Source organism: Myotis lucifugus, unplaced genomic scaffold, assembly GCF_000147115.1.
Source record: "Myotis lucifugus unplaced genomic scaffold, Myoluc2.0 scaffold_310, whole genome shotgun sequence".
NCBI classification, from domain to species: Eukaryota; Metazoa; Chordata; class Mammalia; order Chiroptera; family Vespertilionidae; genus Myotis; species Myotis lucifugus.
The window spans coordinates 353702-376531 of NW_005871358.1; the positions used below are offsets into that span (position 1 = coordinate 353702).

Sequence of the window (22830 nt, forward strand, 5' to 3'; positions counted from 1 at the left end):
GGCTGGCAGGGGGAGCCATTTAGGGGCGACCAGGCCAAGCGTAGTGTCAGTTGGAGCACCCAGTCCAGCGGGGAACGCAGTGAGGGCCAACTAGGCCGGGGGGGGGGGGGGGCAGTTAGGGATGACCAGGCCAGGAGTGGGGGGCAGTTGGGGGCGATCAGGCTGGCAGGCAGAGGTGGTTAGGGGTGATCAGGCTGGCAGGGGGGGCAGTTAGGGGTGATCAGGCAGGCAGGCAGGTGAGCGGTTAAGAGCCAGCAGTCCCAGATTGTGAGAGGGAAGTCTGACTGCAGGCTTAGGCCCAGTCCCCAGGATCGGACATCCCCTGAGGGGTCCTGGATAGGATAGGGTGCAGGCTGGGCTAAGGGCCCCCCCCCATGCACGATTTCATGCACCGGGCCTCTAGTGTGTGTGCATATATATATATTTTTTTCTTTTTTAATCCTCACCCAAGGATATTTTCCCATTGATTTTTAGAGAGAGTGAGAGGGAGGGAGAGGAAGAGAGAGAGAGAGAAGCATTGATATGAGAGAGACACAGTGATTGGTTGCCTCCTGCACTCTCCCTGACCTGGGTCAGGGATTGAGCCCACAACCAAGGTACATGGCCTTGACCAGGAATTGATCCCAAAACCCTTCAGTCCCCGGGCTGACGCTCAAACCATTGAGCAAACCAGCTAAGGCTATATAAAGTATATATTTTTAAAATAGGTCTTAACTTGTAGAGGGTCTAAAAACTTGATCCAGACTAGAGTTGACAAACTCCTGGAAAAGACCAGATAAATATTTTTGTCTCTGCAGGCTATACAGCCTCTATCAGAATGACTAAGTTAGACTTTGTACATAAAAACAGCCATAGACAGTATGTGTGTCAATAAAACTTTAATTACAAAAATAGGCAACCAGCAAATATGGCCCATGGGCCACTGTTGGCCACCCCATGGTCTAGGAATTTGTGCTTCCTTCTTTTGAACCCTTGAGGATGTTATGGGTGTGAATATCAGTTCCCAATTAAGACACCTAAGAGATATAACTACTTTTTGGTAACAATTTCATGACTAGTTCAAACTCCTATTATGTGTGTTAGTGGAAACCTCATCTCAGCCAGCTGGGGTGCTCTCCATTTTGGCAGGATGCTTTCTCTTGGTTCCCAGCACTACATCTTAGTTTTCTGGAGTTCAGATGGTGCCTAGGACGGGGGTGAGGCAGGGAGAAGGATAGGATAGGTAATCAAGTTATTGTCTCTTCAAGATGATCCCACTGAGGGGTTCATCATCATTGTGGTTCTTGGTTATTGGTTGTAATGGGTTGAACTGTGTCCCTCAAGAGAGATATGTTCAAGTCCTAATCTCCAGTATCTCTGAAAATGGCCTCTTTAGGTCATATTAGTTAAGATGAGGTCATACTGGAGTAGAGACAGCCCTTCATCCAATAAGGCTAGTGTCTTTTTAAGAAGAGAGAAGAGACACCGAGATACCAGGAGAGAACACCATGTGACAACGAGGCAGAGATTAAAGTCCTACAGCTCCAAGTCAAGGTGGACTACAGGCAAATCACCAGAAGCTAGGAAAAGGCAAAAAAGAATTATCCCCTATGGGTTCTAGGGGGAGCATGGCTCTGCCAACATCATATATATACATTTCAGAGAGGAAGGGAGAGAGAGAGAAAGAGAGAAAGAGAGAGAGAGAGAGAGAGAGAGAGAGAGAGAGAGAATCATTGGTCAGGATCGACCCTGCAACCCAGGCATGTACCCTGACTGGGAATGGAACCATGACCTCCTAGTTCATAGGTTGATGCTCAACCACTGAGCCACGCCAGCCAGGCTAGAACCACTCTTGTTCCCACCTCATACTCCTTGTCCCAAATCCATTTCCCTTTTCTTCCAAAGTAATAGAATAGTCGCCAGGAACATGGCGGGCCAGTTAGACATTTCCCAGCCTCCCTTGCAGTTAGGTAGCAACTGATTTCTAATTAAGTACCAAAAAAAGTTAATTGCTATTGAATACGGAGAGAGAGAGAAACACTGCTTCTCCCAGGCTCATTTCTAAGAGCAAATGCTTTGAGAGAACATAATCCGTTCACCCGGGATGGGGTCAGAGCAATTTTAACCTCAGAGTTTAATCTTTCAGCCAAATATGGGCTCCGTTACTAACCCCCGTGGCTAGAAATCTTCAGGATGCAGAGACCATTCCTTTCTGGTCTCTAACAAACAGATGCTGAGAGCAAATATTTGCCCTCTGGGAACCTGGGCAGGCAAAAACGGGAGAATGGCTTTTCCGCCACCAAGCTACTTTGGGGATTAAGATGATCAAAGACTAATAGCAGCTGTTAGGTACTTAGCAAATTTAGCTAATCAGCCTCTCACACATGGGGAAATCGTCTAAATACACCACTGCTGTTAAATCCTGTGGCTGCAGAACTATCCATCTCCCTCCTGACCAGGTAATTAGGAAGAACTGAATAATCGCCTTGGCCCCATGGCAGAGGCAGCAATATATCACAACCTGTGGTCTATCACAAGCGTGTGGCAGGATCAGAGGTTGCAAGTGCTTCCGGAACGAGAAATATCACAGTAAAAATGTTGCATAATACACACTGAAATTCATCAGGCCAGGCGCAGTGGGAAGACTCTGATACAGGTTCAGCGAAGAGCAGGTATGGGGTGTCCAGTTGGAGACTACATTTCCCAGCCTCTCTTGGGTGTGGCCAGATGAGGAAGGTCTTGCCGGTGAAACGTGACTACATTTCCCAGCCTCTCTTGGGTGTGGCCAGATGAGTAAGGTCTTGCCGGTGAAACGTGACCCAGAGTGATGAGTGTCTTGCTCAAGAAGTGGAATGTAGAAGTGCCTGTGACCCAGTCTCAACCTATCAGAGAAGACAATGCCCTAAGGCAGTGGTTCTCAACCTGTGGGTCGCCACATATATAAACAGTGGTTCTCAACCTTCCTAATGCCGCGACCCTTTAATACAGTTCCTCATGTTGTGGTGACCCCCAACCATAAAATTATTTTCGTTGCTACTTCATAACTGTAATTTTGCTACTGTTATGAATCGTAATGTAAATATCTGATATGCAGGATGTATTTTCATTGTTACAAATTGAACATAATGAAAGCATAGTGATTAATCACAAAAACAATATGTAATTATATATGTGTTTTCCGATGGTCTTAGGCGACCCTTGTGAAAGGGTCGTTCGACTCCCAAAGGGGTCGCAACCCACAGGTTGAGAACCGCTGCCCTAAGGAATGGCGGAGCAACAAGATGAGAAGCAGCAGGATTCTCAAAGGACAATCAATGCTGAAGCAGCTCGGTCCTGCCAACCTGGACAGCTCATGGAAGACTGTTACATGAAAGAGAAACACTCGACTGTGCTCCGTAAGCCACTGAATTTGGGGTCCTCTTTGTTACAGCATCTGAACCTTTACCTTGTCTAATACAATAGGCTAGTTCATTTCACTCTCCCAACAACCCAATGAGTTGGTTTCTATTATCAGTACCATTTTGCAAATAAAGAAACCGAGACATAGAGAAGGTTAAAGAAATTGCCCAAGATTCTAAAACCAACAAACAGAATTAGAAGCCAGGGTTATCATACACCAAAGCCCATGCAGGGGATTCTGACTCAGTAGGTCCAGGGCAGGGGCTGAGATTCTGAACATCTTGTGATGCTGCTGCTGCTGCTGCTAAGCCACGGACCCAATTTCAGGAGCAAGGATTTCAACCACTACACTCCCCTGCCTCCCCTAAGAGTTAGGAACTAAGCGCCCAGGTTCCCAGACTCTCAGATCTCTAAACGACAGCGGAAAAGTTTCCCTCAAAAAAGTTCCCCTTTCTGTGCTGCTCTCCTCGCCTGGAAATTGGTTGGATTTATATACTCAGATGTTTTAAAATAGTCAAATTCTCTTTCAAGCATGCGATTCCTCCTAGGAAGGTGTCTCACATCCAAAGAGCAGCCACCGTGAAATTGTGAAATATGATGCCACTTTCCCGGTCTCCTGTGACAGCTGTCTCACCCGTCTTTTCTCACTCCAGCTCTCTAACCCGAGGTAGCATTTATGGAGGCTGCTCGGGAAAGGTGACACAGGCCGTCCTGTGCTCACTTCAACGGAAAATGTTGAAATGAAGGTAGAAACACTCTCAGCCTGGAGGGATGTTATAATCAACAGCAAAAGCCATCTCGGTGCTCAGAACACTAGGAAATGTCTTCCTGCTGCAAACCCAACTCCAACCTGAACAATCAGCACATTCCAAAGGGGGCCAAGTCCAGTTCACAAAAGAGAAAAGCAAATGACCAGTAAGCGAATGAAGAAGGTCATCATTGCTGGTGAATAAGGTACCATGTTCACCTGGAAAATGGGCAAAAACTAAAAAGAATATTAGCACCCAGTGCTGTTCCTGATGAGAGGAGATGGGCACCCTAATATAGTGTGAGGGAGCGTGCATGTTGGGAGTCATGTGGTTGTAGGGGACAGAATTCTGATTTAAAATAGCTCAATCAGAAAGGGAAGTGGCACCCAGGCCTTGTGGCTCAGTGCGTTTGAATATCCTCCTGTGCACCCAGATCTCGGGTTCAATTCCTGGTCAGGGCACATACCTGGGTTTCTGGTTTGACCCCCTGTCTAAATTTGTATATATGTTTGTTTGTATTTCCCCCCAGGTCCCGCGTAGTTCAGCGTTCAGGATCTGGAAGAGGGCCGCACGCAAATGAAAGAGACAAGACAAGTAATAATTTGGAAATATTGGGGGGCCAGGTGGGCAAGTCCAACTCAAGGGGAAGGACTTCGACTGGTGCTCAGGCCTCGCCAACCTTTTATTAGCTTGGGATACACCCATAGCCCTTAGGCAGGCAATTTCCAGTAACAGGCAGACTAGCCCACCAGCAAGGATTTACATAATAATAAACGGGGAAGTTGCTTCAGCTACCATTGTCTGGACTAACAGTGGGTGCACAGCCCTGACCTTTGCCAGGGCTTCAAGGGTCACCAGCCTTCCGGGTTCCTTGTCCACACCTCTCTGCTAGTGAGGACAAATGGTGGCTTCCCACAACCCCTGTCAGGCCAACCAATTAATATCTCTCTCACATCGATGTCTCTCTCTCTCTCTCTCTCTCTCTCTCTCTATATATATATATATATATATATATATATATCCTATATAATAAAGAGCTAATATGCTAATGAGACCAAACAGCAAAACGACCATCCAGACGACCTTCCAGACGAAGCCAGGGCTGTGAGGGGCTGCGGGGAGCAGCCAAAGCTGTGAGGGCCGAGCCCCTTGCACGAATTTCGTGCATCAGGCCTCTAATATATATATTTCTCCCTCTCTCTCTCTCTTTGTCCCTCTCTAAAATCAATTTTTAAATGTTAAATGTATATATAAAATGTTAAACATATATATTTAGAAAGATATATATATATATATTTCTCCCTCTCTTTCTCCCTCTCTAAAATCAATTTTTTAAAATGTTAAATCTATATATAAAATGTTAAGTATATATTTAGAGAGAGAGAGAGAAATGGCAGGGAATGTATTGATTGGTGACCCTGAGAAGTCCAAGTGTGAGTGTGGTTCTAAGCATGGCTGGATCCAGGGCTAACAAAGATGTCATCTCTACAATATGCTTCCCATTGGGTGAGGACCTTCCTCCCTCCCATAACCTAATCGTGACAGCTTTGATAGACAGGACTGCATTTCAAGAAATGCAGTACAGCTCTGGCCAATGCATTCAGTGGTTAGAGCATCAGCCCACATATAGAAGGGTCTCTGGTTTGATTCCTAGTCAAGGGCACATACCTGGGTTGCAGGTTCAATCCCTGGTCCCAGTCAGGGCAGGTGAAGGAGGCAACCAATCAATGTGTCTCTCTCACATCAATGTTTCTCTCTCACTCTTCCCCCCCTCCCCATCCCTTCCACTCTCTCTTAAAAAAATCAATGGAAAAAATATCCTTGGGTGAGGATTAACAAAAACAAACGAACAAAACATGCAGTACATCTATCCCCTTTGGGTGTGACCATAATGCCCTCCCTCTGTGAATATAGTATATTTTCCCACCACATTGACTTTGGGCTCATTCACATGACTTGCTTTGGCCAATGGGATGTTGGCGATATAAACAAAGGATTTAAATGTGCCCACATGCCTTAGTTTAGCTCTTACACTCCCTTATCAGGAGAAGAACATGTCCCAGGCAGTTGCTTCACCTTTATCTTGAGCCACAGAAATGACCAACGTGGAACAGAGTAAACCCAGCCCTCAACTTGGCACCAACTAAGTCTAGCCAATCCACAACCTGAAGCAGAATCACCCAGCCTGTTCAGGCCTTTTGCCCATTTTGTGTTTTAGTTATCTGTCTCATTGATTTGTGGGAGCTCTTAATATAGTCTGAATATGAGTCCTTTGAGATTATATGCAATGCAAATACAGTAGGTCCTCGGGTTACGTCGGCGATCCATTCCTACGGTGCAACGTTACGTGATTTTTACTGTAACTCGGAACCCACCTACATAAGCACCCACGTCACTCACATGGAGCACAGACACAGCAGTAATGAAATGAAACAGTAAAAAAAATTTAAAAGAAAGATAAAATTCCTGACCTTTACTTGTGGTAAATAATAAACAACATAAAGCATATATGTACATACGTCGAAATGACAGAACTTTTTTTTTTATAAATAAATGGGAGATGGCAACATAACCATGAAACAATGTACGTCCTACATGACCGGAGGACTGCCTGTATCTTCTCCCATTCCATGGCTTGACTCTGCATTCTCTCAATGGGGTCTCTCTTTTTTTAAATTGATTTTAGAGAGGGAGGGAGAGAGGAATAGAGAGAGAAACATCAGTGTGAGAGATGCATTGTTGCTCCTGTACGCACGCAGACTGGGGATTGAACCTGCAATCTGGGTATGAGCCCGGATGAGGATTCGAACCCACAAACTTCCAGTGCACAGGACGTGACACTCCAACCCACTGAGCCACACCCACCAGGCCACTCAGTGGGGTCTTTTGGGGAAGACAATTTCTTAATCTTAATGAAGTCTAATTTGTCAACATTTTCTTTTATGGTTAGTACTTTTGGGGTATAATTCAGCTTCTTTTTCAAGCCAAATAATATGCCTTCTCATTGAAATTCACAAAAGTGCATTCAAATTTTAGTTTTGTTTTATGAGCAGAATTTCAAAATTTTAGAAGCATTGATTAATTTTAGCCTGAGAAATGAGGGAGACCTTTTTCTCTTATTAATTATTTTCTGTAATAAAACACAATAGGAGTCTACAAGTCAGATTGAGGTTGCCTTCCGAAAAGATTTGGAAAGGCAGTATGGGCCGCATACAGTTTTTGCCATCTCACTTCCTGTGGAATCTAATCCTTGTACCAGGTGCAACTCCACTGTCAGAACAAAATGTGCTTCCCCAACTATCCCATGTGCTCTTCGATATATCCCAATATGCCTTGATTAAGGTCATAGGACTAGTTTTGACCAGTGAACTATGAACAACGTGACGTCTGCCATTTCCAGATGGAAGCAGTGACGAACTGGTATCCCTCCTCCGCCCAACAATCTTGGAAACCACGTGTTCCGTTTCCTGCAGCCACCAGATGGAAGAGAACGCCCAGCCTGCCTCGGGTGGCACACGAGTGAGAAATCAGCCTTCACTGTGCTGAGCCACTGAGATTTCAGGACTTGCCTATTGTAGCAGCTGAAGTCGCTTAACTAACTCATACTCAAGGAGAATTGGGACTCCTGTTAGTAGAAATCACCAGAGCTCTGCAAGCTGAATTAATGTCCTGGCCGTTTCTGCATCCTCAGCTCAGAACGGAGGTGGCCTTTGGCAAGCTCTGCCTCCCTGATCTCTTCGGTCTGATGTTCCCAAAAGCAGAACCTGAGACAAGGATTCAGATGCAAGTGATTTATGAGGAAGCTCTCCCAGCGTCACTATGGAGGGTGTGGAGAAAGCACAACAGGGAAAGGAAAGAAGCCACACAAGGATGCAATGTCAGCAGAAGTCCTGAACTCAGCCTGATCCAGCAGACAATTCTGGAACATAAGTTACACCCCAGACAAAGGGGCCTGGGCTTTTGGACTCCAACTGTTAGAGTTGCTGTAACAAGGTACCACGGACGTAAGTAGGAGAAATTTCTTTTCTCACAGTTCTGGAGGCTAGAAAGTCCACGATCAAGGTGCCAGCAGGAGGAATGTCTAGTGAGGGCTCCCCTTGAGGTGTAGGTGGCTGCCCTCTCACTGCTCATGTGCCTTTCCTCGTGTATGTGTGGAGACAGAGTGTGCGAGCTCTCTGGTGTCTCTTTTTATAAGGACACCCGTCCTATGAGATCAGGACCTCACCATTATGACATCATGTAACCCTAATTACCGCCTTAAAGTCCCATTCTCCAAATACAGTCACAGGGACGGGGGGTTAGGACTCCAACCTCTGAATTTGGGGGGACACAAACATCCCATTCATAACAGACTCCTAAACCCATCAATGATTGGATGCCCTGGGAGGGGAAGTGATGGAAACTCCCAGGCACCTCCCTATAAGGAAGTGGCTCCAGGACCCCTGGGTGGCCCTGTGAAGGTCGCAGGCGTGAGCAGGTAGTAGGTTATCTTGAAGAAGCTGGGGGATGGTTCTAGTTCTGGGTGACAACAATATTTCCTGCTACTTGAGTATTGTATCTGTAAGAAACGGCTTATGAATCTGTTTGAATGGAGAGAGTACATTTTAGTTGTACACCTGCAGATTTCTCAGCCCACACCAGGTTGCATAAGTCTTCTGCTACAGTTGACCATTTCCACAGGATTAGTCTCCTATCTCCTCTCACAGCCTGGCAATTTCACCAAATCCACGGTGGTGACTGCAGGGCCTTAGTTCCGCCCCCCCCGCCCCATTCAAATGTTCCCAAAGTACTGCCAAGCCCCGGTTGATCTCCCTGTCAAATTGCTCTGAGAGTGAGCAGAACCCCGAGAAACGTCTGCCCAAAGCCGAATCAAGCATTTGTCTTAAAAAGCATTTGCCTTGAAAGCCAGCCAACTTCTGTGCAATAAAAAAGAATCCACCTTCTGCTCCTGTTTCCTTACCAACACCCACGAAGAGCCAGAGATTCCAGTCCTGGTTTCTGTGGAAGTCAGTGGCCCTCACAGGAGCGCTGAAAGCTGGCGGCCTCTGACTGTGATGTGTGCCTACAGGGAGGCCGTGACTCAGGAGGGCACATGACACCCATTATACCCCGCCCACCCCCCACCCTCCACCCTCCCCTCAGAGCAAGCAAGCCAGGTGTGGCGCTAAGCAGCGCAGGTGCTCCTAAGCTGGGAGGCAGGCAGTTTTCTCCCAGTTGAACTTATGTTTGGCAAAGAAATTGCTCAGCCTTATACAATTATTGGCAGCCTTGTCATTTCCAAAGAGGAGTCAGAAAATGAAAATTCTTGGATGGTGTCAGTGGGTACACAACGGATGTGCATTTGCTCCTTGCGCTCAGAAACATCTGTGGTTCCATCCAGGTGCAAACTGAAGGGAGATGGGGAGTTGCCAACTCCACGACTGCTTCCAAATATTAAAAGAAATAAGTTTAAAATATTAGCAATTCTGGGTTGATGGCAAACACAATTCTTTTTTTTAACATATTTTTATTGATTTCAGGGAGGAAGGGAAAGGGAGAGAGAGATAGAAGCATCCATGATAAGAGAGAATCAATGATCAGCAGCCTCCTGCACGCCCCCCACTAGGGATCAAGCCCGCAACCCAGGCATGTGCCTAGACTGGGAATTGAAACATGACTTCCTGGTTCATAAGTCGGTGCTCAACCACTGAGCCATACCCACAGGGCTCAAACACAATTTTTTAGCTTTTCTTCCCCCACTTCAAATCACAAATCAGCCTTGGCTGGTGTGACTCAGTCAGTTGAGCAGTTGGGCATCGTCCCATGCAATGAGGTGTTGTTGGTTCGATTCCTGGTTAGGGCACATGCCCGGGTTGTGGGCCTGATCCCCAGTAGGGGGTGTGCAGGAGGCATCGAATCGATGTTACACTCTCACATAGATGTTTCTTTCTCTCTGTAAAATCAATAAACTATTTTTTAAAAATCACAAATCAACAATTTCTAGGACACATAACTCTACCGGGGGTCCCAGTCCAGGGCTATAGGAGACATCAAGGGCTATAGGAGACATCAAGGCAAAGTCTTGTGTTGGAGCAATGCCAAGTCTTTGCCAAGTTTCTCTCTCTCTCTCTCTCTCTCTCTCTCTCACACACACACACACACACACACACACACACACACTTACCCAAGTTCAAATTGAATAGACTTAATAATCTCCTTTGAGAGTCTTCATTTGAATTCCCCCAGAAGCAGATACCGAGATGAGAATTTAAAGGTGAGTCTAGTACTTAGGAAGTAGCTTCAGTAGAGACTAGGGATGCAATGCAGGGAAGAGAAGTCGGCCACTGAAGGATGCACGGGCCAGACCGTTACCTCCGTGGGTAAGTTTAATCCCTCTAGGGGATTAAACTTCTAGGGGAAGTTTAATCCTTCTAGGGGAAGTCCAGGAGCCCCTGTGAGTCGTCTACCTGAGGGGCACCGGAGCTGGGGTGCTGATCCACCCACTCCCCTTGGGCCTCAGTGACAGGCTGCTCTACGGGCACTTTGATTCCCCAGCACTCTGGCTGCCACAGTTGACGCAAAATACACTCTTTCTCTTTATAAGAGAAAGTCACCAGGGAAAGAAAGGCAGATCCCGGCAGCTGGACACAGAGAGGCAGAGGGAAAACATGAGCCTCAGCTTCTGGGGATAAGGGTGCTGCCACAGAAGCAGCACTGAGCTTTTGTAACCCATCCACTGAATGATGAATGTAAAATCAAAAGGACCCATGGACCAGGCAGAATTAACTGACAGGAGGAGGAGAAAACACCTTCTTTTTTAAATTATGGTATAAAACACATAAAAATGACCAACTAACAATTTTAGGTGTACCGTTCAACAGCACTAAGTGCATTCACATTTTGTGCAGCTGTCAGCACCATCCATCTCCAGAGCTCTTTTTATCTTGCAAAACTGAAACTGCCCCCATTAAACACTGTGTTCGCCTCCTCTCCTCCCCAGGTCCTTGGCAACCACCATTCTACTTCGTGTCTCTGAATTTGACTCCTTTAAGGACCACAGTATTTGTTCTTTTGCGACTGGCTTACTTCACTCAGTATAATGTTCTCCAGTTCATCCAGGTTGCAGCATGTGTCAGAATCTCCTTCCTTTTAAAAGCTGAATAACACTCCAGTATGTGTATACCACATTTTATTTCTCCACTAGTGGCCCGGTGCACAAAATTTGTGCACTCAGGAGGAGGGGGGCGTCCCCCAGCCTGGCCTGTGCCCTGCCACAGTGCGAGAGCCCCGTGATCCATCACCTCAAAGAGGTAGGCCTCCGTGAGCCTCAAGTCCCCTGGCCAGCACCGGGGGACAGGACACAGCCTCATGCAAGTCCCCAATGTTGCAAGTCCCCGCCTACCTGCACCTGCTGTGCACGCAGCCTCCTGCTGATCAGTCATTACGCATGAGGGTGCATTAGCTCTTTATTATACAGATTCTTCCACTGATGGGCGCTTGGGTTGCTTCCACCTCTTAGTGACTGTGAGCAGGTTTAACGTTGGCGGGTCTGAATAGCTTCAGCAGGCTCTGGGGAATAGGAACCGTCCCTAGTTGTCTGATACCTGGCCATGGTGATTAGGGCAGGTAGATAGTGTCCTGAAGTATGCGAGCCTGATAAAGGAGGTGCTTGGGATGTGGCATCTGAGATGGAGACCTTTACTAGCTCTAGGAATTGGCTAATTCTTGGAGGGGCGGTCTTTCCAGGCTCTGCCAGACTCCAGATCCCTCAGCGTCAGAAGCACTGTTAACACAACCCCCCACCCCAGCACTGCCCGTCCCCCGAAAACACTGCATTATTTTTCTTCATGTCAGTTAACAATACCTGGCATGCTGTATAGCTGACTTCTTTCTCTTAATTTTTAAAATTGATTTTAGAGAGAAAGAAAGGGAGAGGGAGGGAGAGAGAAACATCAATGTGAGAAAGAAACATCCATCAGTTGCCTCCTGCATGCCCCTGACTGAGGATCGAGCTCACAACCAGGGAATCAAACTGGTGACCTTTTGGTGCATAGGAGGAAGCTCCAGCCAACTGAGCCACAATGGCCAGGGTGACTTCCTTATTTCATTGTGTAACTCCCTGACTAGGTGCCAGCCGCATGAATGCAGGAACATTAATCTGTTTCAGTCCCAGCTACAATGCCAGGGCCTGGGGCAGTGCCTGCTACCCTGAGTGAATGCAGGAACTGAACCATACGCTCCATGAGTCCTCTAATGACTACTCTTCAGCAGTTGGTATGAAAGCTCAGAGCCTGCACAGAATCTTAGTGGCGTCTTAGATTTGCCCCTCAAGCGTGGTGTTTCCTTGCATCCCCAGCAGATCAAGACATCTGCCTGACATTCATAATCTGGTATTGGGGGGAACCGTATCGTATGACGGACCACTACTCGGACTTGAGCATTCAGAGGAGTGAGACTCCCCGGGCCCCTCATCCATCCTAAAAATAGCCAGGATGCTGGGAGCTTGGTGAGGCTGTGTTGAGCTATTTTTAACCTTAGGATCCTGGAGTTGTGACCAGGCTGGGCTTCGCTGAAGCAAAAGGATGTCGGTGGGGAGGCCTCACCTCAGAGAGGCCTTTGAGCATTCCTCTAATGAGCAAGTTGTGATTTCTGACTTAATAGATGGTGTAAATTGAGAGTTATTGGGGAAGAAGCAGAGGAATGAGTGAAATGCAACAATTCATTCATTCATTTAGTGCCAGATTGTGTACCGGGAACTGGGGATACAGGAGAAAACGAAACAGACAAAAATCTGGGCCTGGGAAATTGAAAGGACAAGCATAGAATATCTATTTGTGTCAGAAAGCAAGGAAGGGACTTTTAAAAACTAAAAGGTTTTGTCAAAAGAATATATAGCCGAAACCGGTTTGGCTCAGTGGATAGAGCATCAGCCTGTGGACTGAAAGGTCCCAGGTTCGATTCCGGTCAAGGGCATGTACCTTGGTTGCGGGCACATCCCCAGTGGGGAGTGTGCAGGAGGCAGCTGATTGATGTTTCTAACTCTCTATCTCTCTCCCTTCCTCTCTGTAAAAAATCAATAAAATATATTTTTTTTCAAAAGAATACATAAACTAGATTAAAGGAGTCAAAATTGGGAAAACATTCCACTCTGTTGGTCAAAAACCCATAACATAAACCCATATCATTGCTTACAGATGTTAAATGTAATTTCTTAGAGCTCCAATCAGGACAATTAAATAAATAGACTGTCTAGAATGTTTCACATAACAAAATTAAATAGCCAAATGCTATTTATTTTTAAAAAGCAATATTTCCCCTGGGATAGCCATGCTGAACCAGGACTTAATCAAAACACAACATCCTAAAAAGTATTCTGTTACCAGAAAGTGTCATTTCTGAGTGACTTATTCTACTTTGGAATATTAAGAGCTGCCAATTTCACCCTGACCAGGTGGTTCAAGTGTTTGGAATGTCCTCCCGTACACCGGGTTTGATCCCTGGCCAGAGCGCATGAGGGAGGCAGCCAGTCCATGTTTCTCTCACACATGCTAGTAGATGTTTCTCCTCTCTCTCCCTCCCTCTCCTCCTCTCTCTCTCTAAAAATCAATAAAAAAACATGTCTTTGGGTGAGGATTTCTTTTTTTAAGTAAAAAAAAAGAGCTGCCAATTTCTAGGTCTTTTCTAGGTACCACTCACTGTTCTATGTGTGGGAATATTTATTTCATTTCCATGTGCTAGGAAATAAAATCCCTCTCAGAGCCTCTGCCCCCAGTCTGCAAAATAAGTATATAATCTCAGTATTTCCGAATTATATAAATGCCTAACCCAGGGGTCCTCAAACTTTTTAAACAGGGGGCCAGTTCACTGTCCCTCAGACTGTTGGAGGGCCGGACTATAGTTTAAAAAAAAAACTATGAACAAATTCCTATGCACACTGCACATATCTTATTTTGAAGTAAAAAAACAAAACGGGAACAAATGCAATATTTGTATTTGCATGTGGCCCTCGGGCCGTAGTTTGAGGACCCCTGGCCTAACCACTACACTTGTACCTGAAACTAATCCTATATAATAAAAGCCTAATATACTAAGTGTCCGGTCGACCGGTCAGCCATTCAACCAATCAAAGTGTAATATGCTAATGACATGCTAAGGCCACGCAACTGCTCGCTATGATGTGCACTCACCACCAGGGGGCAGTCGACTGGTTGACCAGTCGCCATGAAATGCACTGACCACCAGGAGGCAGATGTTCCAACCAGTAGGTTAGCTTGCTGGTAGGGTCCGGCCTATCGGGACTGGGCGAGACGGGCCAGACATGCCCTGGAGTCCTCAGTCCCTCCCCGGCTGGCCAACCTCCCGCGTCTCTCTCCTGCCCTGATCATGCACCAGTAGGGTCCTTGGCCTGGCCTGTGCCCTCTCTCAATCTGGGACCCCTCGGGGGATGTCAGAAGCCAGTTTTGGCCCAATGCCACAGGCCAGGCTAAGGGATCCCACTGGTGCGTGAATTTGTGCACCAGGTCTCTAGTATAAAATAATATTGAAAAAAATAAGCTTAGTATCTCTCTTCTGGGTTGGCTATGAGAATTAAATTACCTGTTAGTTTATGGGTAAAATGCTTAGAATGCAGCAAGCTGTTACATTTTTAAATGAGAGCTTCTTTATTGAAAAGGGATAAAAACATGGAGCCAAGCCCTAGCCGGTTTGGCTCAGTGGATAGAGCGTAGGCCTGTGGACTGAAGGGTCCGGGGTTCCATTCTGGTCAAGGGCACATGCCCAGGTTGCAGGCTTGATCCCCAGTAGGGGGCATGCAAGAGGCAGCCGATCAATTCTTTTCTCTCATCATTGATGTTTCTATCCTCTCCCTCTCCCTGCCTCTCTGAAATCAGTAAAAAATATTTAAAAAAAAACAAAACTGACATAGGAAACCTGTGTTCAGCTCTGACTCTACCAACATCCAGCCATGTGACCATTTTAGGAGCTTCCAAATTAGAGACCACTCTACCATCTGAACCAGGCCTTATGTTTTAATTGCTCATTTTAATGTGGATGTGATGGAAATTTTAAGACATCAAGTGTTGGCAGCCAGATCAAAACACATTCCTGCTTTTGGACCCTGCATCAAAGACAGCTGGATAATACTGCAATATTACTAATTGTATAGCCAACAGTTCGCCTAATTTCCAGGCACATGGAAGGACAGCACTTCTAGGCCCTTTGGGAGGAGTGGGGGGGTGACCCGACCTGACCAACCAGGTGGGAGAAGAAGTATCACGTGTCCCTTCCAGGTGGAGGCATTTAAAGCCAACCTGAGGCCTCCCATACTTCTTCCTGCCATGTTTGTGCTGCTTTCCAGCTACAACAGCAGAATCAGGCTGTTGCCACAGAGACCATCTGGCCCGCAAAGTCAAAAATATTTACTACCTGGCCCTTTACAAAAAGCATTTGCCAATTCCCGTTTAAACCACCAGGACTGGGGAATTGTTGCTGCAGCACAATGTAGAACATTCTGATTGTTGAACTGTTCAAAGCCTGATTCTCATCCTGGAAGGTTCAGAGCCCTTACGTTGCTCGTGGTGAATTAAAGAGACCACGGTTCTTTTTTCCACTGCTCCCATCAAGAAGTGACTGACAGTATGTGGCAGACATGATGTCGTGGACCTTCTAGGCCTAGGTCTGAAGACGATCCACAATTTCCATCTTCTCTCTCACAGGAAGCTCGGGCCAGATGGTTGAGTGAGGAGAGGCTACTTAGAGAGAGGTGCCCTCGGGTTCTCCAGCCCTGCCCGCTGAATGCAGCCACACGAGGGACCACAGCCTACATCATGTGGAGCCTGGCCGAGCCCCATCAACCACAGAATCATGAGAAATAAGTTATTGCTCTAAGCCACTAACTTTGGGGATAGTGTATTATTCAGCAATAGATAACTGAAATGAGTAGTATGGGTGAGTATTAAACCTTTATTATTTTAAAGCCCCTAAAATTCAGCCCATCTCTACTGCCCCACCCTCGCTGTGTTCACCTCTACTCAAAGCTGGGGGTTCAAATATCTGACCAGGACATCACCCTTGAACAAATGTGGCTTCCTTGGTCGTGGGGGAGACTCAGCGTTCACCCACTATGTACCAAGAGCAGTGTCATGTCCAGAGGTCCGATTTTCAAAAGGGGAAAGTGTTCGGACCCCTTTTATTACCCAGGTGATCCAAACACAATTGGCAAGTCTCTTTTCTCTAATCTATACTAATAAAAGGGTAGCATGCTAATTAGACCGGATAGACTGGATGTCTTCCGGACATCCTTCCAGACAAAGCCGAGGGCATGGCCAGCCTGCAAACTGCCGGCAGCCCCTCACCCAGGCCAGCCCCGCCTCCCAGCGAGGACCCCCCCACCCTGATCCTGGGCCCCCTTCAGGGCAGGCCAGCTGGCCCCCACCCATGCACCAGGCCTCTATCCTATATAATAAAAGGGTAATATGCAAATTGACCCTAACAGCAGAACAACCACTGGACCAGTCACTATGAGGTGCACTGACCACCTCTTGGTCCCTTTCCCCGGCTGGCAGGCTCCCATTGCCTGATGGCCACCCATGACAGGGGAGGGGGCCGGCCGGCAAGCGGGCGGGAACAGCCAACCTCTCAGTCCCTTCACCCGGCCATCAGGCACCGATCACATGATGGCAAACAGGGAACTGGGGGTGGGTGGCGGTGGGTGGTGGGGCCGGCTGCAGGCAGCTGGGGAAGACGGCCCTGATCTCAGGCCAGGCCTAGGGACCATGCCCACACAGGAATTTCATGCATCGGGCCTCTAGTAGAAAGAATAAACAGTGCTCAGGGCTCACCCTTATGTTCTCCTACATTTTCCAGACTCTCTTGCAGTTGTGACAGACCCATGTGACTACTTCTAGCCAATGGATTATCATTACTGGGTGGGGCAATTAAGAGCTGGAGCGCCCCCTCTGGCCTTCTCTTCCCCTCTGCAGGTGGCTTTGGGAGCCATGTGAGTGATGGTGCTGGTGCAACATGGAGGAGGCGGGATCTCTGCGTCACTGCTTGGAGGCGAGCCCTGATAACCAGTTTTACAGGAACTTGTGCTGGATGAAGCCACGAAAGTTTCCAGTTTGTTTGTTATTGCTACTGAACGGAGCCTTACATTGACTATCAAGCCTAATTCCTGGACAAAGGAAGAATTCTCAGGAAAATTTTGCTGACATTACATGTCCTTTTCCCCCGGTGAGAGTTTGCGTAATTCATTTTACAAGAGGAACTCAAAAAAACTTAGTGAAGAACTATCTAAGATCGATAGGCAGCAGTTTGCTGATCTCGTTTGTTTTCACGAGAGAGGAAAAGTCATTTATTACACAGCAAAGGTAAAGGGGTTTCTTTAAAGAAGATATAGGATAGCCAAGAGCCTCTCCTGGAGTGATGCACATAAGTCACTCTGCCTGGGCCTCAGTTTCCCCATTTGGAAGGCTGGACAAAAAGTTCTCTATAATTCATTATCTTGTAAAAAAAAAAAATGTACTGTGCCTGGCCAGCGTGGCTCAGTGGTTGAGCGTCAAACTATGAACCAAGTGGTCACGGTTCGATTCCCCATCAGGGCACATGCCCAGGTTGCAGGCTCAGTCCCCAGTGTGGGGTGTGCAGGAGGCAGCCAATCAATGATTCTCTCTCCTCATTGATGTTTCTATCTCTCTCTCCCTCTCCCTTCCTCTCTGAAATCAATTTTTTTAATATATTTTATTGATTTTTTACAGAGAGGAAGGGAGAGAGATAGAGAGTTAGAAACATCGATGGGAGAGAAACATCGATCAGCTGCCTCCTGCACATCTCCTACTGGGGATGTGCTCGCAACCTAGGTACATGCCCTTGACCGGAATCGAACCTGGGACTTTTCAGTCCGCAGGCCGACGCTCTATCCACTGAGCCAAACCGGTTGGGCTGAAATCAATTTTTTTAAATGTACTTGTTTTCATTCCAATCTGAATAATTTGGGAAAGGCGAGCAGAGAGGAAATTGGGAAATAAAATTCCCCTCCACATAGCAAGCTCTGAGGATCGCAAAAAGGTTATAGTGAGAATGGGAACAAGGAATATAATACTTACCCACTCCTGGGGTACTTGCTACCCTAAATTTAAACTTGGCAACCCCCTCATTTGTCTTTCTGCCAACAGACTCACTGAAACTGTTGGTGTTTGGTCTGTCCTCAGTGCAGGAACCGTGCTCTGTGCACTAACTGATTGTATCCAAATTCACTTCCAGTTTTCCTTCTGCTCTCTGTGCTGTGTTGTGTCCTTAGTTTGAAAGGTCATGTTCATCAAATTAGAACATTAGAGGTTGGCAAGCAGACATTTCATGTAAATGCCTAAATGCCTGGGGCAGGATAAGGGGGAAAACTTTTGCAAGAGAAAAATAATTATAACAGCAGCTTAGGCACAATCCTAGAGTTGGACATATATTCAATTTAGCAGCATTAGCCCTGGCCAGTGGCTCAGTGGTTAGAGCGCCGGCCATCACACTGACAGGGTCGTAGGTTCAATTCCCTGATTCCTGGTCAAGGGCATGTACCTGGGTTTGGGGTCCCCTCCCTACCCCGAGTTGGGGCACGTGCAGGAGGCAACCAATTGATGTAACACATGATGTTTCTCTCTCCTCTCTCTTTCTCCTCCCCCTCACTTTCACTCTCCCTGAAAAGCAATGGAAAAAATATCCTCATGTGAGGATTAACAACAACAAAAAATTAGCAATATTAGACTTTATTTTAACCACCTGATTTTCTCTGCAATACATGATTTTATTTGCCCAAACAATTCCAATAAATTTGTCACGCATAGACATGCAGCTATCATATTAAAATGCAAATTGTGAAAAGTGGTGGTCTAAAGTAACACAAATCAATTGCTAGCACCCTGGTCGAAGCCTCCATTATCTCCCACCTGGACCGGTGCAGTTGATTCTGCCCAAGTCTCCTGGCTTCTGCTCTGCCTCCTCCTCAGCCACCCCTCAAACACACACACAACAGCTGTTCCCCTACAGCAGCCAGAGGGCAACAGTGAACACTTGAGTTGGGTCACATCCCTACCCTGCTCAGAACTTTCCACAGCTCCCATGTCACTTGGAGTAAAAGCCAAAGTCCTTCCCACAGCCCACAAGGCCCTGCACAAGCCACCCTCCTCACCTCCCTGCCCGCACCCTGCCTCAGGGCCTTTGCACCTGCTGTCTTCACTGCCCAGAAAGCTCTTCCTTCACCTGCATCAAGTTAGCTCAGTTTTCACATTCTCAATGAAGCCCATCCCTGACCGTGTCTTTGAAACTGCAACGCACTCCCCAGCACTTCCAATCCCCTTACCCTGTTCTATAGTCTTTTTTCCATACCACTTACCACCTTTTAACATACTTACATTTATGTTTTGCGTTTACTGTCCACTTCCCCTCACTCAAATTGAAACCCCATGAGGATAGCAACTTTGTTTATCATCTGCTGCAGCTCAAGCACCAGGCCCATAATAGGTAATAAAAATTAGTTAAAAGAATGGACGAATGAGCAAATGAATAAAAGACTTGCTTTGGAAGATCTACTTTATGAAACTGGGAGAATATCTAATTTTGGAATATCTCAACATTGACTTTTTAAGTAGGTTTTTATTTCCTTCTTCCTCTTGATTGTATCCTATTTGAGTTCAAATCCCATCCCTGTTGTCTAGAATTTTCTCCATCTGCAGACCATATGGTCGCTGTGCCCCAACCTCCTGTATTTTCACTAAACCTGAATCTCGTGGAATAATATTAACACCTGGGCCTTTCGGGGGCATGACAGCTCTGTGGGTGTTACATCAGCAGAGACCAGGCGTTCTCAGCCCTGGCACAGCTGGATCCAGATCATCCCCTGCAGCGGGGGGCTGTCCTGTGCGTTACAGGATGTTTGACGTGTCCCTGGCCTCCACCCAGTGGATGGCAGTAACTCTGCCCCACCCCCATCCTACCTACTAACAATGTCTCCAGACGGACAAATCCCCAGGGAAAAAGGCAACCCCAGGATGAAAGCCACTGGGTTCAATGGTCTTCGAAGATGACCAAACCCACATCCTGGTAAACTCTCAGGTAGGGCTTTTTGGGTTCATAGTTGAACTAGTACCATTTTCTTTTTTTTACCCATTTCCAACAGAACCCAGGTACACACTACAGCCGAAAAGGTCCCCTGGTCATGCTCAGAGACCAGTACAGCACCACTCCCATGATATTCTGGCCAAAATGCATAAGTCAGGAGGAAACATCAGACAAACCCAAACCGAGGAACGTTCTACAAATGCCGTCCCCGGGCTGGAAGAGACTGGAGGCACCCAGTGACTGACTGAACTGCATGACTCGGACTCGGACTCTTCTGTCCTAAAGGGCATCAGTTGGGCCATTGGTGGAACGTCAGTGGCGTTTGGGCATTAGATGGTCATATTGGAGCGAATGTGCTCCTGATTGTGACAGTGGTACATTGGTTCTTGGGTTTCAGAGACACACTCAGAAGTGTTAAGGGCTGATAGGCATTGCGTCTGCAAAAAAACTCTTCAAACAGCTCAAGAATGTATGCAAAGGGAGTATGTGCTCTGGGTATTACTTCTGCAACCTTTATAGAAATGGAAAATGATTTGTTAAAAACCTAGTCACTTGGCAGATTTTGAATATGGACTATCTATACTAATAAAAGGGTAATATGCTAATTAGGCCAGGCATCTTCCGGACATCTTCCAGATGTCCTTCTGGACAAAGCCACGATGGTGGGGGCCAAGGCAGAGACAGTTAGGGGCAATCAGGCCGGCAGGGGAGCAGTTAGGGGACAATCAGGCCAGCAGGGGAGAGCAATTAGGGGCATCAGGCCAGCAGGCAGAGGTGGTTAGGGGCAAGCAGGCAGGCAGGCAGGCGAGCGGTTAGGAACCAGCAGTCCTGGATTGTGAGAGGGATGTCCGACTGCTGGTGTAGGCCTGATCTCACAGGGATCAGGCCTAAACCAGCAGTCGGACATCCCCCAAGGGGTCCTGTATTGGAGAGGGTGAAGGCTGGGCTGAGGGCCCCCCCCCCATGAATTTCATGCACCCGGCCTCTAGTATATTAGATAATAGAATCAGATTCATCTTAAATGTCTTGAAGTTGATAATTCAATGTAGTTGTGTAAGAGAATGTCCTTGTCCCTCAGAGATGCGCATTAAGTCTTTGGGAGGGAAAGGTCAAGATGCCTGCAAGTAACTCTTAAAAGGTTCAGGAAAAAATGATGTAATAATAATAACGTGTATACCTGTATATACATATATACATTTATAGACATGGAGAGAGAAACAGAGTCAGAGAGACAAAAATAGAGACCGAGAAGAGAGATGAAACTAACCTGGAAAATGTTAACAAGTGGAGTGTCTGCAGGAAGGGTTCATGAGTGTTCATTGGACTGCTCTTGCAATTTTTCTATCGATTAGCACATTTTCAAAATTAAATGTGGAAAAAGTCACCCAACCTATGGCCCGAATTTTTATTATTTCGGGTCTGGGTATCAAAACGTGTCCCTCGTTAGAGCCTGATAAAGGAAAGAAAGGAAGAAGTTTAGAGACGCTCAGGAAATATGCGGTGAGCACGGCTCCACCTTGCCCATCTCCACTCGCCAGCACCTGTTCAGCGATACCCGTGGCCCGGGTTAGAGCTGTGTTCCTCCTTCTGAGAGGAGGGGCTCCGTCGAGATTTGCACACACCGGTTTCAGAGCCAGAAGCTTCCGCTGGACGGAATCGCGGAGTGTGGGTGGCCAGACTGCATTGAAGCTGGGGAGGAGACAACCTGAAGTAAACCAGGCGGCGGGTGCGGAGGTATCTGCAGACTAACTCGGAGCGGAGCCCGGTCAGCACACGGGGCAGGTGGGACCTTCTCTGCGCTTCTGGGAACGCGTGGAGCCGGCGGGGACGCGATGCTGCCAAAATCCCAAAATGAAAAGCTGTTCCAAACGCCTTTCCCAGCCTTTTCCCAGCACGTCAAGCAAATGCAGACTGAAGACTACGACATCCCGGAGTGATTGAATGTCAAGCGGAGACTTCGAGAAAATGAGAGGAAGCAGGAGCTATGCGCGAAAAACATGCCCCTTTCACCTCTTTCCAAATCTGGGTCAGAATGCTCCGCTGATCCCTGGCTGGTCTGGCTCAGTGGATAGAGCGTCGGCCTGAAGACTGAAGGGTCCTGCGTTCAATTCTGGTCAAGGGCACATGCCTGGGTGGTGAGCTCGATCCCCAGTAGGGGGCGTGCAGGAGGCAGCCGATCAATGATTCTCTCTCATCATTGATGTTTCTATCTCTCTCCCGTCCTCTCTGAAGTCAATACAAATATATATTTAAAAAAAGAAGAAAAGAATGCTCGGCTGTGACACCAGGACATTTCCTCAGCTGTCTGGGAGGCAGCACCACCTTATCCGAGTCTATCAGGGTCCCCAAATAGTTGGGCTTCTGATTAGTAATTGATGTGTCTGATATGCATTCATGGAGTGCTCATGATCCAGGTGCTTTGGGACACACAGCGGATTCTCCCAGTTCCTGCCCCTGGAGGCTTCTAGTCCAATGAGCGAATTATTGGTCCTACTTCGTTCCTCTCCCAACCCACACCCTGAGGCATGAGACTTTCCTGTCTCTCTCACTAGAGTCAGAGTTCACATCCTTTGTGTTTTCAAATAGACGTATAGTACGGCCAATAGATCAGAAGATGGTT

General features: G+C 47.0%; 1 pseudogene; it reads left to right on the top strand.

Annotated features, from left to right (window-relative positions):
- The window catches only part of LOC102423921, a 50626-nt pseudogene extending 28479 nt beyond the window's left edge, over positions 1-22147 (top strand).
- The last annotated feature ends 683 nt before the right edge of the window (positions 22148-22830 follow it).